Source organism: Arvicanthis niloticus, chromosome 27 (assembly GCF_011762505.2).
Source record: "Arvicanthis niloticus isolate mArvNil1 chromosome 27, mArvNil1.pat.X, whole genome shotgun sequence".
In the NCBI taxonomy this organism is placed as follows: Eukaryota; Metazoa; Chordata; class Mammalia; order Rodentia; family Muridae; genus Arvicanthis; species Arvicanthis niloticus.
Window position 1 is genome coordinate 23661272 of NC_133435.1, and position 17595 is coordinate 23678866.

The 17595-nt window shown below is 43.4% G+C and overlaps 1 pseudogene; it reads left to right on the plus strand.

The window, feature by feature from the left end:
* Window positions 1–4816: 4816 nt before the first annotated feature.
* LOC143439541 (igE-binding protein pseudogene) lies at window positions 4817–9562 on the plus strand (annotated as a pseudogene).
* Window positions 9563–17595: the final 8033 nt, after the last annotated feature.

Below are 17595 nucleotides of genomic sequence, written 5' to 3' on the forward strand. Positions count from 1 at the left end.
TACCACAGGAGTGATGTCCTAATTTACAGATTCTATAGGCTTAGTCCTTCTAATTTCTAAATTAACCCTTACTCAGCCCTGGACAAGGTGATTATAATGGTTAACCTTGGTTGTCAACTTGACCAGATCTGGAATCAGCTAAGAGATGAATTTTCTGGGCACACCTGTGAGGGATTGTCTAGATCAAGGCTAACCTCTAGGCATGCCTTTGAGGGATTGTCTAGATAAAGGCTAGCCTCTGGGTATGCTTGGGAGGGTTTGTCTTGAGAATGTTAATTGAGGTGGAAAGACCCACCTACTATGGCAGGACCATTCCCCGGGTATTGATTCTGGACTGCAAAGAGTAGAAAGAATGAAGTCAATACAGGCAATCATTGCTGTCTTCTGACTGTAGATGTATGATGGGCAGCTCAGAGCTGCTGCTACCTTGACTCCTTTGCCATGATGGATTATACTTTGAACTGTGCATTGAAATAAACCTATCCACTTTGAAGTTACTTTTGTCAGGGCATTTTATCATAGGTATAGAAAGTAATGAAGACAGTGGGCTTTCTAGGGGTGGTTGTCCACTACCGAGGAGGTGGGCATAGGATTACTGGAGCAGCTGTAGGTTCTGTGTCTGTATGCTTGGAACGCTATGCGGGTGCAGGCAAAGTTGTGATTGGGGGAGGGGGGGGGTCTTTGTACTTTAGTTGCATAAAGTGCTTTGTCAAGATGATGTTTTAATTAAACACTGATTGATCCCAGCATTGCCTTTTTAAAATTATTACTAACTTTCCCAAATGTTTCCATTTGGATTTCCAGCCCACTTCCAAGATACCAATGTTTCTTGGGTACTACCATAAGATAGAAGGAACCTAGTTGTCTAGGAATTAGTAAAAATATCTCTAAGGTGTGTGAGGGAACATATCCTGGTTTGGCTTAACTCTTCTCTACTTTCCAAATCCTTCTCCTGATTTTTATACCCACGATGGTTCCTGACTAACCAGGGGCCCGATGAGAGAGGGTCTCATTGTATACTCATTAGTAGATCTTAGTTTATTCCTCAGGATGAAACAATGGTAACATGGGTTTTCCTATTTAGGACATTGGAAGAGACTGGTTTTAGAGGGAAGATATTTAACATTGTTCCAAGGATGTAGAGTGGAAGAGTGTTTGCTAAAGAAGCCCAGGGCCCTGAGTTAATCTTGCACCAGAGACCAACCAACCAATTAAAGAAGCGTTGTTTCCTGAGATATCTAAAACCACAAGATAAATTGAGACAGCTTTCTCAAGATCAAGGTATTGTTTTGTTGGACTCTAAGTATCCAAAACCAAGGGATGCACTCCCACAGAGAACCCACAGGCAGGAAGTGTTGTAATAACATGAAGTTGATACTGGTACACCAGGAGTCTCTTGTAAGCAGACAAAAGAGAGTGCTGAATCAGAGTTGGGGCCATTTATATACCAATATTCACAAGGCTCATAAAGGCAGTTTTACCTCTTAATCACTAACTACAAAGGCTGATTTTAACATCCTTCTCAAGCTTGGTTTCCTTCCCAGTCTCCGTCCTTATTTACATCTGTATCTCACTCCCAATTTTCATCTGTATCTTGCTCCAGGAGAATTCTTCGGAAGTGACTGTTTACCCAGGTGTTTTATTGCCTCTATCTTGGGTCCTTTGTTCTTTTGAAATGTTAGTTCAAGTCCCTGGGATGCACTCCAGAGGCAGCTAACACTTGAGTGTAAATTGAAACTCTGAACCTAAGAATCTTTCACGTTGAGGTTTAAAATTTCATTTTTGCAATTTATTCTCACATTTTCAGAAGTTTCTACTGTTTAGATGGAGACTGGGGGGAGGGGTGCCTGGGGACTGTCTGAGATGGAATATTTATGGGAACTTCTTTACTGTTTGATGCCTCAACAAAAAAGATACCTCAGGAAATGAAGAAGTTGACAGTTTGGTCAGGCATTTTCCCTTCTCACATAGCATTTCTACCTGGGTCCAGGACCATTTTACAGGGTGGCTCAGGACACCAAGTGAAAATGCTCAGGAGAAGGTCTGTTGTGTCTGTACTTCCCAAGCTCCTGAGGGCACCGTACTCGTGTGTGTTTCTTGCCCCAAGGAAGTCACATGGTTAGACAGAGTCCATCTGGGGGCAGTTAAATGCTGCATGTGTGGCTCATCATGGGCCACTGATAGACCATTGTGCCAAATGTGTGCTGACTTTAAAGGTAAGATCAATTTCAGGGTAATTTTGTCTCAAGACTGACTTGTTTCCTGTTGTTGAGAACTGGATTAAGCCAGTTTGGAATCCACAGCTTTCTAGTTGCTTGTAGCTGAATGTGATGATGACGGTTAACAACTTTCAATCCAGCATCAAGTGTAGAAAAGCTAATCTCAGAGCAAATTCTGCTACTCATATAAAGTGTTAACTCACATCCAGGCACAAACCATCACATCACATCTTTGTACAGTCAGAGATCTAGCTAAGGCTCCATCCTTAAGAAGTAAGGTTCCAGTGATCAATAGAGCACAGGTTCTGGCAAGTCTGCTGGTAGCTGAGAGGATTTTACCTAGTTTCCACTCTCAGCCTCATTTTCCAGAGGAGAGACTTGTTTTTCCAATTAAAAACACACTAATTCCACCAATAAAAAACCCCAAAATACCACAAGGTTTAAGAAAGCTTTGTCACTGGAAGAAGGAAACAGTGACTGAGGACCATTTAGTCTTCTCTTGTGACTCATTCCTCTGATATTGGCTTCTCATTAGAATAGCATTCTGTTCAGAAAGTGTGCCTGGAATTGACGTACACCATTTGTACTGAAGACTATTGAGATGGGGAGGCACAGACCACACAAAGTCACAGTTTCATAGGGTGGAGGAGTTCCTAGGCTCTCTTGTATTGCAGGGCACTAGTAGTCAATAATGTGTTGTGTACGTGAAACTGCTGAGTAGATCCAGCTTTCTTGTCATACAGAAAAGGTGAGGTAATGAATATGTTAATTATCTTGACCCAACAATTTCAATGTATACATACTTCAAAATATCACATGACATCCTATAAGCATATGGGATTATGGGGGTTTCAGTTAAGGCCTGGTAAAGATGGAGCAGAAAGAAAGTACTGATGTCAGCCTGGATTTAAGAGTTCATTGGTGGGAAAACTGGAAGAGCAACTCTCATAGTATTGAAAATCAGAAGCCTAAGGATTATGTGTTGTGTCTTTGTTACTTCTAGCAATAACCCAGAATGTTGGGCAGCTCCCCACTTCACAGGTAATGCCCTCTATGTCTTACGTACTACAAAGGCTTACAATATATACTGTGTGAAGTGTAATACATGAGATATTATATTATTTGTAATTATTCACTTTCAGACATCCACAGAAGTAGAGGTTGTTCTCATCATCCACGTTCAGTGACAATCAGATCATGACCAATCTCAACCTCTCCTTGCCACCTCCCTCCCTGTTTCTGTACACATTGTTTAAAAGCAAACCCTGTAATTTTAATTTTTTTCAAAGCTTACTTTTAATGATGGTTCTTAACAGCTTTAACTTCCCTTTTAGCCTGCTCCCCACCAGAAGTAGTGGAAAAGAAATGATAGGGAATGGAGGTGGGGGTTGAACCTGTTTAGAAAGGTTCTTTAGAGTGCCTCCTGTCTGTGTTGTCTGGAAATTGGCAGGTCAGTAGCGGTGGCTCAATCCACTCACAAACACTTCACGGATACACCAGCAGTTCAGTTTGGTAATCTGGATAGCAAACATGAATCAGCAGTGGTGGGGCACGACCTAGCAGAGACAGTTAGGCCTAAGCCTCAGCATGAGTCAGCTGGAGGGACCAGGGAGGAGCACAAGTGTAGAGAACCGCGGTGAGCGGTGACAACGTTTGCCGTTACAAGATGGCGCTGGCATCCGATGCTCCCGCAAGTAATAAGTGGACTGCACATGTGCAAGTGGTGAAAGCACGCCAAGTCACTGCCCAACCCGGGGCATAATACGAGGTAATGAGCAAGCAACCAATTAGAAGTGAACACGCCGCTCTAGGGTGTATATAGGCAGCGCCTTTTCAGGGCTCCGGATCTTCCTCTCTCTATCGCAATAAAGCTTGCTGCAGAAGGCTCCTGGTGTGTCCGCGTGCGTTCTTGCTGGCGAAACGATTGCACGGGTCACAGCTGGTGCCGAAACCCGGGTACCCAACATCGCAGGCGCCGAGGAGACCCCCGTTTGCAGGGAGGATTCAGAACTGCAGGACTAAGGTAAGCTCTGAGCACAGTAAGCTCTGAGAGGCATGTTTGGTCTTGAGGGTTATCTGTCCCATCTCTCCTCAATTGGCAGGAGCAGTTGTAGCATTCCCTCTGGTTTTAGTAGCACTCATTCTCTTCCTTTTGGTTTCATTCTGCTTCCATAAAGGATACTGTTAAAAGACTTGCCGCCGTTGGGCACGGTTAGACGGATGTAGATAAGCCATGGTGCCCCTCTCTGTGTGTCAGCTTCTCTCGTAGATAAGAGAGCAATATGGGAGCTTCACATTCGGTGATCATGGCGCTTCAATCGCTCTTGCGACAGCATGAATTAAAAGTTTCTACAAAAACGTTGGAAGGGTTTGTGAAGGAGGTCGACCGCGTGGCGCCCTGGTATATATGTTCAGGGTCGTTGATGCTCGCTTCCTGGGACAAATTGGAGGGTGATCTGATTAAAGAACAACAGAATGGGAAATTAAAGCCTGGAACTAGACCACTGTGGAAGCTAGTGAGATTGTGTTTATAGGATGAGAAATGCCGCTCGACTGTTGCGGCTGGCCAGGGGGTATTAGAGGAGTTACAAGACAGCATGTCAGAAACAGAGCGGGGTAAAAGGTTGAGCGCTCACAAAGGAAAAAGAAAAGGCCTATCTAAGAAAACAGACCCTTCTAAAGACGCCCAGTCTGTGGAAGCAAAAGGTAAGGGAAAGGACGCCCTGGGAGAGAGTCGTAAGGAGGGAGAAAAGGCTCTGAAAAGGAAACCCCTTTATCCGGTGAAGGAACTGGAGGCCTTGGGGCTTGATAGCTCTGAGTCGGAGGAACTAGACCCCTCTGAGGAGGAAGACTTAGATGAAGAGGCAGCCTGCTATGAGGAGGAAAGGTACCATACAGATGAGCGGCCGCCACTGCAAAATCGAAAGCAAAAGAAAACAGGAGATAGGAACCGCACGGCCTCTCAGCCTGTTGCGCCCTCCTGTCCTATCGTCCCCAGCGCCCCTCCGCCTTATGCGGAGAAGTGCGGCTCAGACTCCTTCCTTTCAAAGGGAGACAAGAGAAAGTTATCACAAGCCTTTCCGGTATTCGAGGATGTGGAGGGAGGTCGCGTCTATGCACCGGTGGAATATGCCCCTATTAAGGAACTTGCTGAATCAGTTAATAGGTATGGAGTTGATGCTAATTTTACAGTTATGCAGCTTGAGAGACTTGCCACTAGGGCAATGACTCTGAATGATTGGCAAAATACAGTAAAAGCTGCTCTCCTTAATATGGGACAGTACATGGAATGGAAAGCCTTATGGCATGATGCTTCTCAAGTACAGGCAAGGGTCAACGCCAATGCAGAAGACAATCAAAGACAGTGGACGTTTGAATTGTTAACAGGGCAAGGACAGTTTGTTAATAATCAGACAGACTACGATTGGGGAGCATACGGCCAGATCTCCGCTGCCGCTATTAAAGCATAGAAAGCCCTCTCAAAGAAAGGTGAGGCCGGGGGACACCTAATGAAAATATTACAAGGCCCCCAAGAGCCATTCTCAGACTTTGTGGCTAGGATGACAGAAGCAGCAGGCAGGATTTTTGGAGACCCGGAGCGAGTTAAACCACTGATAGAACAACTGGTATATGAAAATGCCTCACCAGAGTGCAAGGCAGTCATTACCCCTAGAAGAAGCAAAGGGTTGACAGACTGGATAAAGGTTTGACGAGGACTTGGAGGCCCGCTTACTAATGCCGGCCTTGCAGCAGCTATCTTACAAAGCCAAAACCGCCCAAGTCCTGGCGGCCGTAAAGTCTGCTATAACTGTGGCAAACCGGATCATTTGAAATGAGAATGTCGTGCTTCCACGCAAAAAAGAACTCCAGGGCTTTGTACCAAATGCAGAAAAGGTTATCATTGGGCTAATGAGTGTCGCTCAGTTAGAGATATTCAAGGAAAGCTTATTCAACATGATCCCCACCAGTGGGAAGAGATGAAGGTATTCCAAAAAGAAAAAAAAAAAAAAAAAAAAAAAAAAAAAAAAAAAAAAAGGGTTTCCGGGACCCAGATCCCAGGGCCCCCAAAAATATGGGACACAAGTCAGCAACCGGAGGACACCTCTAGCCACAGAGCTACAAGAGGCTCCGCAGGATTGGACCTCCGTTCCACCTCCCAATTCTTACTAATGCCACATGTGGGCGTGCAGCCTATCCTGGTTGATTTTAAAGGTCCCCTGCCTGAGGGAAGTGTCGGCCTTATTCTAGGTAGCTCCTCTCTTACCTTGAAGGGGCTTGTGGTTCATCCTGGTGTGATAGACCAAGACTATACCGGGGAACTTCAAGTTCTCTGCTCTTGTCCACAAGGCATATTTTCTATCTTTCCTGGGGATAGGATTGCTCAATTGGTTGTCCTTCCAAGTTTGTATGATTGTTTCCCATCCACCGGGGTGCCTAGAGGCGCCAATGGGCTTGGTTCTTCAGGAACTGACTTCGCTCACTTGGTAGTTGACCTTAAAACTAGACCCACCTTGCAATTAATGATAGAGGGGAAGACACAGGAGCTGATAAAAGTATTATTTCCTCCAATTGGTGGCCTAAGGCATGGCCTGTTACACAATTGTCCCACTCCTTACAAAGGTTGGGATATGATGCCAGCCCCGCAGTCAGTTCACGCTCATTGACTTGGCAGGCTCCAGAAGGTCAAACAGGAAGCTTTATACCTTATGTGCTTCCTCTCCCCGTTAATCTCTGGGGAAGAGACATCTTACAAGACTTAGGATTAACATTAACTAGTGAGTACTCTCAACAAGCTATTGATATTATGAAAAGGATGGGATATAAGGAAGGAAAAGGCCTTGGCAGAAAAGAACAAGGAAGGTTAAGCCCAATCTCACAAGAGTGTAATACAGGAAGACAAGGTTTGGATTTTCCCTAGTTGCCATTGAGGGTTCTATGCCCATACCCTGGCTTATGGAGGAGGCTGTGTGGGTTCCTCAATGGCCCCTATCCTCTGAGAAATTGGAAGCTGTTACAAGGCTGATTAAAGAACAAGTACAGCTTGGTCATTTAGAGCCTTCCACCTCTCCTTGGAATACACCTATTTTTGTCATAAAAAAGAAGTCAGGAAAATGGAGACTTCTCCATGATCTGAGGGCCATTAATGCACAGATGTGGCTATTTGGCTACATGCAACGAGGCCTACCTCTGCTCTCTGCTTTACCTAAGCAATGGAGGATTATTAAACATTAAAGATTGTTTTTTTCTCTATTCCTTTATGCCCACAAGACAGGCAAAGATTTGCATTTACCTTACCTGCTGTTAATCACCTTGAACCAGACAAAAGATATCAGTGGAAAGTTTTGCCTCAAGGCATGGCCAATAGCCCTACCATGTGTCAGCTGTATGTACAAATGGCCCTTGAGCCAGTTAGGAAACAATTTCCCTCCTTGTTACTGATCCATTATATGGATGACATTCTTATGTGCCATAAGGAGTTAGTTGTTTTACAAACCTCATACCCTTTATTGCTCAAAACCCTGGGACAAGGGGCCCGCATATTGCTACTGAGAAAGTTCAAATTTCAGAAATTGGCTCCTTTCTAGGGACAGTTATTTACCCAGAAAAAATAGTTCCTCAGAAATTAGAGATTCGCAGAGACCATTTGCACACTTTGAATGATTTTAAAAAATTATTGGGTGATATAAATTGGTTGAGACCATTCCTCAAAATTCCCTCCACTGAATTAAAACCTTTGTTTGATATTTTGGAAGGGGATGCTCATATTTCCTCGCCAAGAGCCTTAACACTGGTTGCAAGCCGCGCCCTACAAGTGGTAGAAAATGCCTTACAAGATGCCCAGCTAAAACGCATAGATGAAACCAAAGCCTTTGACTTATGTGTTTTTAAAACTAGACACTTACCAACTGCTGTGTTGTGGCAGGATGGGACCTTGTTATGGATTCATCCCAATGCTTCTCCTGCAAAGATTATTGAATGGTATCCAGATGCAGTTGTTCAGCTTGCCCTTCGTGGGCTAAAAGCAGCTATTACCCATTTTGGAAGGGAACCTAAAGTTTTAATAGTGCCATATACTGCCCATCAAGTCCAAATATTAACTGCTACCTCTGATGTTTGGGCGGTGTTGGTCACTTCCTTTAATGGTCAGATAGATAATCACTATCCCAAACATCTCATTTTACAATTTGCCTTAACTCAAGCTATTGTATTTCCATGCATTGTATCTCAGGAACCACTCCTAGATGGAGTGGTAGTTTATACAGACGGGTCAAAAACAGGAGTGGGTGCTTATGTGGTTAATAACAAAGTCACATCCAAACAATACCATGAAACCTCACCTCAAATTGTGGAATGTTTAGTGGTGTTAGAGGTTCTGGAAATTTTTCCAGGTCCCTTAAATATTGTTTCAGATTCCTTTTATGTAGTAAACGCAATTAAAGTTTTAGAAGTGGCTGGACCAATTAGGACATCCAGTAGACTTGTAGAAGTTTTTCAAAAGATTCAGTTTACCTTGGTTAATAGAAGATTCCCTATTTTTATTACACATATTAGGGCTCACTCCGGCCTACCGGGACCCATGTCCCACGGAAATGTTCTGGCAGATCGAGCCACAAAGTTGATTGCAATTACCCTCTCGCCAAAATTGGATTTTCATAAAAGATTTCATGTGACAGCTGAGACGTTACGTCGTCGATTTGACATAACTAGAAAAGAGGCTAGAGATATAGTGACTCAATGTCAGAATTGCTGTCAATTCTTACCTGTGCCTCATGTTGGAATTAACCCTCGAGGAATCCAGCCACTACAGATTTGGCAAATGGGTGTTACTCACATCCCATCCTTTGGCAAATTACAATATCTACATGTTTCCACTGATACTTGTTCTGGAATTATATTTGCTTCTCCATTAGCTGGAGAAAAAGCGGCCCATGTTATTCAACATTGTCTCGAGGCATGGAGTGCCTGGGGAAAGCCTAGAATCCTTAAAACTGATAATGGACCAGCTAACACTTCTCAAAAGTTTGGACAATTCTGTCGCCAAATGGGGGTGACCCATCTGACGGGTCTCCCTTATAACCCTCAAGGACAAGGCATTATAGAATGGGCTCATCGCACTCTCAAGTCTTATTTAATAAAACAAAAAGGGGGAGTCGAGGAGGCTCTACCCTCAGTGCCATGAGTAACCATCTCTATAGCACTCTTTACTCTTAATTTTTAAAATCTGGACAGTCAGGGCCATACGGCGGCTGACCATCACTGTTTAGAGCCTGACAGGCCAAAGGAGATGGTCAAATGGAAAGATGTCTTGACTGGTCAATGGAAAGGCCCGGATCCTATTTTAATAAGATCCAGGGGAGCTGTTTGTGTTTTTCCACAGGAAGAAGACAACCCATTTTGGCTGCCAGAGCGACTGACATGGCAACTCGTGGTACCTGAAGATGACCCCCCGAAGGATTCATCTGCAGACGCTCTCAATTCTCATTTGGACTCTCCTAAATTGGGTTCCTACTATAGAGAGTGAACAAAGATGGGCAATATTGTCTGCCTTTCCAAAGTCCATGCCTGTTAGGCATGACACGATGGTTTTCCCAAAATTTTTTTTTACAACTAATAAGACATTGGATTTGCCATATCTTCCATATGATAAATTTTCGGTACCACTAGGTGAGAATCATTCCTTTCAGGAACAAGGCTCCCTGTGTTTTCAATTAAAAAATAATGGTACAGGTGAGTGTATGAGCCTCACAAACTGAGCCTTGGGGTTGTTTGATCTTAAGCAGCGGGGCATGGTTAACTCAAACAAGATAAATTTGACCTCCAAAAATGATGAACCCTATGAGATTTGGTATTATCAAACCCGATTTTGGTATGAAGTCACTTGGATCAATGGCACGTTCTTGTCTTCCAGTCTTACTGACAGAAATCACCCTCGCCAGCCAAAACTAGCTCCCTTTTGTATCGGGAAAGATGAAGGTATTATTCCACCCTGGACAGATTGTCAATCCCCTGTCACTCGCTGGGCGGATCAGGCTCAAACCTTTACCTTTTCTCCCAATATGTTGGCTGACCCAAGGGAGGAGCATATCATGAAACAGGGACTCTTTTTACAAAGCCTAAGGATGAATCCCTTTGATAAACGGCTACTTTGTGGGATTAATGGTGGTTGCACTGATCTTAACCCCCTGAGTTTTCTCCAAGGTGGTTCTGCCGGGAAGTCACGGTTTACTTTGATATCTAATTTTACACAAAAGGAGAACACCTCTCTAAGTTATTATGAAGTTGTAAATTCCACAACGAGAGTTGTTGGGCTCAATAAAACCATAATTAATCAGACCGATTATTTGCCCACCCCGGTCTGTGTTTATCCTCCCTTTATGTTTATTCTGACTAATGGATCTTTTCAAAATTGTACTAATGAAACTTGTTGGATGTCACAATGCTGGGATTCAAAACGGTTTTCCCGTGCATTGGTAGCTAGAGTACCACAATGGATTCCTGTCCCCATAGAGACTCCATCTACCCTGTCCTTATTTAGACAAAAAGGGACTTTGGAATAACTGCAGCTATCATAACAGCCATTTCTGTCAGCACTATTGCCGCGACTGCTGCCGGAATTTCCATGTATACCACAGTCCAAACTGACACAGCCCTTAGCCAGTTATCTGCCACTGTGGCAGAGGCCATCAATCTTCAAACTACAACAAGTGCCCAATTGAAGGGTGGGCTGATGATTGTCAATCAACGCCTGGACTTGGTGGAGGAAAGGTTGGATATTCTTTTCCAGCTGGCCCAATTAGGATGTGAAAGGAAATTAGGAGCGCTTTGCATTACCAGTGTACAATATGAAAATTATACCCGAGCAGCTAATTTGTCCAGACAATTAGCTTTGTATCTTGCAGGTAACTGGTCTGCAGGCTTCGATGAGACCCTTGACAAGTTAAGAATGGCAGTAATAGCCATCAACTCGACACGAGTGGACCTGTCATTGACTGAAGGACTCTCCTCCTGGATTTCTTCAGCCTTTTCTTTCTTTAAAGAGTGGGTGGGGGTAGGCCTGTTTGGTGCAGCCCTATGTTGTGCATTAGTGCTTATGCTATGCTTGGTCTGCAAACTCAGAGCCCAACAAAAACGTAACAAGGTCGTTATTGCCCAAGCACTCGTAGCCTTGGAACAAGGATCATCCCCTGAAATTTGGCTATCTATGCTAAGAAAGTAACTGATGACTGAGACCCTCAGTCGATGCACCCCAAGGGTTCAGCCCATTGCACTGGGTCGATGAGAGGTCTAAGTCCAGCCAGCCCTTGCCTGAATAACTGTGGTACCTGAATAGTAGGTTGACAGCCCTTGCACTCCTGAGAACTATATTCCATTGCACAGGGATGGGTGTCAATTCCTCTTTACATCCCCTTAGCCCTTGCACCCAGAGGACTTGTTTCCATTGCACCTGGTAGGGTAAGGGAGACTCTTCGGGCTGTAAGCTCTTGATCACTTATTCCCCCAAGATGGAGTTTGCTTGATCAGGCTTGAGTTCAAATCTTGATTGGTGCCGCGCTAGATAGGCCAAAGGCAGTTCCATCTTTATAAAACAAAAAGGGGGAGATGTAGAGAGCCGCGGTGAGCGGTGACAACGTTTACCATACAAGATGGCGCTGGCATCCGGTGCTCCCGCAAGTAATAAGTGGACTGCTCATGTGCAAGTGGTGAAAGTGCGCCAAGTCACTGCCCAACCCAGGGCGTAATACGAGGTAATGAGCAAGCAGCCAATTAGAAGTGAACACACTGCTCTAGGGTGTATATAGGCAGCGCCTTTTCAGGGCTCGGGGTCTTCCTCTCTCTATTGCAATAAAGCTTGCTGCAGAAGGATCCTGGTGTTTCCGCATGTGTTCTTGCTGGCGAGACGATTGCGCGGGTCACACACAAGGAGAAGTTCTCAGCTGTGCCTCTCTCAGTGAAGATCAGCTAAGACTCTAGATCAACAAATGTCAAACAGCTAGCTCTGTAAACAAGCCTAGGCCAGCCATAGCCACTGTGGTCAAGTCCTATTTACATTTCTCCAAACATTACATGTCCTGCACAGGTCTTGCCTCAGCACGTGTGTCTGTCTCAGCTGACACCACTCTGCCAGTCAGCCCAAGTCCACAGAAACAGCAAGAAGCTGTAGCATACCACCAGAAGATTTTTGGTTTATTTCTCTCTATGGAGTTCTGACAAATGGGACTCCATACAAATTGGGAACTCAACTACCAAATGTAAGGCAGACCAATACATGCGTGTCATTAGCAAAGAATCCTTCATCACATGTCCTTTCACATGCTTGCTTTAGCAGAACATCCTCTCTCCTGTGTCTGCTTCAAGGGAATGTTCATTCACGAGTCTGCCTTAGCCTTTCCCCTGTTTCCACTTCAATGAAATGTTCCTTCATGTGTTTGCCCCAACAAAACATCATCCAACACAGCTGACTTTACAAAGAACCCTTTAAAGTTTCCATTTCAAAACCCTAGTGTGTTAGTCTTTCAGGTAGTTGTCACTACCTGAGACACTGTAAAGGAGAAAAGATCTGTTGTTGCTCATGATTTTTGAATTTCAGTCTATAGTTACTTAGATTCATTCTTTTGGGTCTATGGTGAGACAGGCTTACTGTGACAGGGGTTACATGAAAGAGCAGGGTTGATCCTGTTAAGGTGTCTTGAAAGCAGACAGTCAGAAGGGGTAGGGGAGAAGAGATTCTTCGCCAAGCTCCTACACTCAGTGACCCGCTTCCTTCAATGAAGTCATGTCTCCTAATAGTCTTATCAGGTATGAACTAATCAATGGGTTAATCTATTGCTTAGTTCAGATCACTTATAATTCAATCACTTCTTAATGAGCTAAATGCCAACAACATATGGTCCTTTTGGGGAACACTTCATATCCAAACCACAACATCAAGATATCAAGTCATTCCATCTGTAAATATTTCAGTGTCTAGTTCTAAGTACAGATAAAGATTTCCCCACTACATATAAAACAATGAGTACTGCATACAAAAGCAATCACTTTAATATACTGTCATTATTCAAAGTTCTCTGAGTCATACATATATACCTACAAGTTGATTCAAGACTCGAGCAAGGTCCAAAGACTCAAGGAAGATTCCATTTGGATGATATGCATCTTGGTTCCTATATTTCCTACTGACTGATAGATCCAAGTAGACCTTCAACTATGGTGCCATTAGTAATTCAGGTGGGTTTTTTTTTTTTTTTTTTTTTTTTTTTTTTTTTTTTTTTTTTTTTTTTTTTGTGGGTGTCCTGTCATTAGCAGTAGCTCTGGCCTCTACCTACTATGTATTAGCATTCCCCAGCAATGTGACAACTAAACATGCCTCCAGACATTGTCTAATGTGCCTTGGGGACAAAACTGCCTCATTTAGACACTGATGTAGTTGTTGACCCCGTTCATGTTTAATTATTTTTGGTAAGAATATCTTGTAGTTGATGTACCAGCTTCACTCTCCTTGTGGTCCCAGGTTCTGTTCCTTTCTGGAGCCAGTGTAAGAGGGATATTTCCCCAATTTCCTGCTCACCACATGTGTTATTCCATGGGAAAGCTATTGGATTTTCTAGGTTGATTTTCTATGCTGTGAGTTTACTGAAAATGCTCATCAGCTGCAGAACTTTTTCGGTGGAGTCTGAGAGTCCTTTTGGCTATAAGTCATGTCCTCTGTGAGGAGGGATATTTCTACTTCCTCCTTTCCTACTTGTGTCCTCTCTCTCTCTCTCTCTCTCTCTCTCTCTCTCTCTCTCTCTCTCTCTCTCTCGTCTCCTTCTTGCTCTTGTTCTATTGCTCTCTCTAAGACTCCAGGCTCGGTGATGAATGGGTGGAGAGCACTGGCACCCTGCCTCATTTTGAGATTTCATAGGAAATCCTCTCAGGTTTTCCCATTTAGGTAACATTGGCTATGATGTTTTTACACATAGCTAAGATAAGCTCTGTATGTTCCTAACTTCTTTTTTTTTAATTAACTATTTTTATTTTATGTACATTGGTGATTTGACTACATGCATCTCTGCTTGAGGGTGTCAGATCCCCCGGAACAGGAGTTACAGACAATTGAGAGCTGCCATGTAGATGCTGGGACTTGAATCTGGGTCCCTTGGAAGAGCAGACAGTGCTCTTAACTGCTCGGTCATTTCTCTAGCCCCTGTTCTTAACTTCTTTGGGACCTTTATCATAAAGTATGTCAGACTTACGATGAATATTTGTATTGACTTTCCTTCTTTATATGCCATTTAATTTCATTTCTCTTACACTGAGCATTTTATGTTACAACACAATTACTAGTTACTTTGTCTTATAACATCTTATAACTTTATCTTATAACAGTTTCAAAATAAATAAAACCATTATTGTTGTTAACAATGTGGTTACTGAATTTAGTATCAAATTCTGTTATAGTTATTTTTATTCTGAGGATATAAATCTTTTTTTTTTTTTTTTTTTTTTTTTTGGTTTTTCGAGACAATTTCCCTGTGTAGTCCTGGCTGTACTGGAACTCACTCTGTAGACCAGGCTGGCCTTGAACTCAGAAATCTGCCTGTCTCTGCCTCCCAAGTGCTGGAATTAAAGGCGTGCGCCACCGGCCTGAGGATATAAATCTTAAGAGATAAACAGAGGTCTATTTGTCCATTTACAAATTACGTTTTATTTGTGAGCTTTGGTTTTGTATCTTTGGTTTTAACTTTAATAACAAACTGTGTAAAATATTTACTTGAATCCACAACAAGTCCTATAAACAAAAAAAACATTGAGAGAAATCATCTTACTTTTCTTTGTGCTGCTATGACAAATGCCTGACTATGGGTAATTTAAAGACAGCTGAAGTTTATTTCCACAGTTGCAGACCTTCAGAAGTTCAAGGTCCAGGTGCTGGTGGCGGCTTTGACATTTGGTGAGGGCCTGACTTGGCCTCACTCTTGGTGAGGGCATCTCAGATGGGCACTGGTTGCTGTGTCCCGTGGAAGGCGTAAGTGCTGTGTTCCACATGGAAACGAAGCAGAGGAGAGCACCCATCCTCTCCAGCCTGTGTCTTCTGTATCTCCTTTTCTTGTAGTTTATTACAGAGTCACACAAGCTCACTTTCATTTGAATAGATGATGTACTCTGAGCGTATCACACCCATCATTCACCCTCATAAACCTCCTTTGTTCTAGATGTGCCTTCACTTTTAGATCATCTGGTTGTATAAGTGATTTTAGACATCTAAAGTCTGGAGCCTGTTGTTCTCTGCCTCGCCCCCCTACCCCAGCCCATTCCCCCCACGGTCCCTGGGGGGGGGTAGGGTGTATGAAGGTGAGCAATCAACGACATAGACTCCGAGAGCCAGGTGAGAAGCGAAAGCAGACTCATTTATCTTAGTAGTGGAGTGCCTTTATACCCTCCACCCATGTCCCTTCGGTCTGTAACTGCTCATCTGTGCAGCTGGTGCCAGCCCATTGGCTGTCCTGGTCATATGTTCTGTCATTGTTCCTCTCCGGGTGTCAGGCACATTCTGAGGGTAGTAAATGCAGAAGCGCTTCCTGCAATGTGTGTGCCAATGGGGGAGGGCGGGGGCGGCGTTGGGGGGGGGGTGCTAGTTAGAGCATGCTGACCCAGTCCTCCTACAGGAGCCCACATCTCCTGCCTTTACTAAGAGTCCAGGTCCCATCCACAAGAGCTCTACCCTCATGATGTAATCATTTCCTAAGCAGGGTCTCCTCTCAACACCATGGTGTTGGTAACTCAATGTGCCTTCAGCCCCCAGCAGAAGCTTAGCATCTCTGTTTTCTCTTACCAGTTCTCTACCTTTTCTGAGAACACACATTCTCAGGGGAGGTGTGTCTTTTCCAAGGAGATCAAAATTGTGTTGCTTGGTGTGTGTGCACGCTCGCATATGAATATGCTATAGTTTGAACAGTTTCACTAATTTCCATGTGTTGGAAACTTAACCCCCAAAGTGCATTAGGGAAAGGGAAATGTTTGAGATATGGGTTGGTTGTAGACATGCATGAATGAATTAATATTGCTGTGAATGCTCATAGAAGTGAGTTTGTTATTGCCTGAAAGAGGTATGGGTTTGTTTTAAGAGCAATTTTGTCTCTCTTCTTCTTTCCTCTCCTTTTCCCCTCCATCCTTCCTGATCTCCCCCCTCCATGGAATGATAATGTAAGATGGCCTTATGCAAGAGCTGGTATCTGAGCACTGGAAAGTGAATAGATTTGTTTTGTTATATACTATCCATTCTGAGGTATTCTGTTACAGTAAATAAAATGTATTGCTGTCTTCACACACCAGAAGACAGAATTTACAGATGGTTGTGAGCCACCATGTGGTTGCTGGGAATTGAACTCAGGATCTTTGGAAGAGCAGTCAGTGCTCTTAACCACTGAGCCATCTCTCCAGCCCTGGGCATTTTTTAATTGGTGACAGATGGGTTGGGCACAGTCCATTGTGGGTGGGATCATCCCTGGGCTAGTGGTCTTGGGTTCTGTAAGAAGGCTGAGCAAGCCATGGGGAGCAAATTAGTAAATAACATATCTACATGGCCTCTGTCAGCTCCTGCTTCCAGGTTCTTGCCCTTGCTTCCTTCAGTGCTAAACAGTGACAGGGAAGTGTAAGCAAAATAAATTTCCTCTTCAAGTTGCTTCTGGCCATGGTGTTTCACCACAGCAATAATAACCCTTAGAAATACAGGCAGCTTGGCCTTCCCATTCATGAGGATCCAGGTGCATACATAGCCACATATCTTTGTACTCCCACACACTCGAACACACAGTACATGCTAAACACACACACACACACACACACACACACACACACACACACACACACACACTTTAATTATTGTAAAAGACTGGGGTCCTTCAAATCTCAATCTTACACAAAATCTTAATTTCTTTACATTTTTCACTTTTTTTTAAACCTAGAGCTTTTCTTTGTCTTCCACTGCTAACACCATACTGAGTTGCAGCCCCACCCTTTCTTGTTCCACAAAAGTACCATTGACATTATCTCATCAGATAGAATTTAAGCAACTGACATTTTCTTTTTAGGTACTGGTAAGAAACAATTTTCTGCAGGTAATATTCTTATTTTTTTTGCAATTTTTTTCTATTTTTATTGAGACTATATCCATACACACAGGAATAAGAATATATATTAACTATATACTCATGTTTTTCTTTAGGTAGAAGTTACATGAAGAATGAACACTCTTCTGGCTACTTTGTCAACTTGAGACAAGCTACAGTCACCAGAGTGGAGGGATCCTCTATTGAGAAAATGTTTTCATAGATGCAGAATTATTTTTTTGCCCCCAACACAATATTTTTATTGATTATTTGGGAATTTCACATAA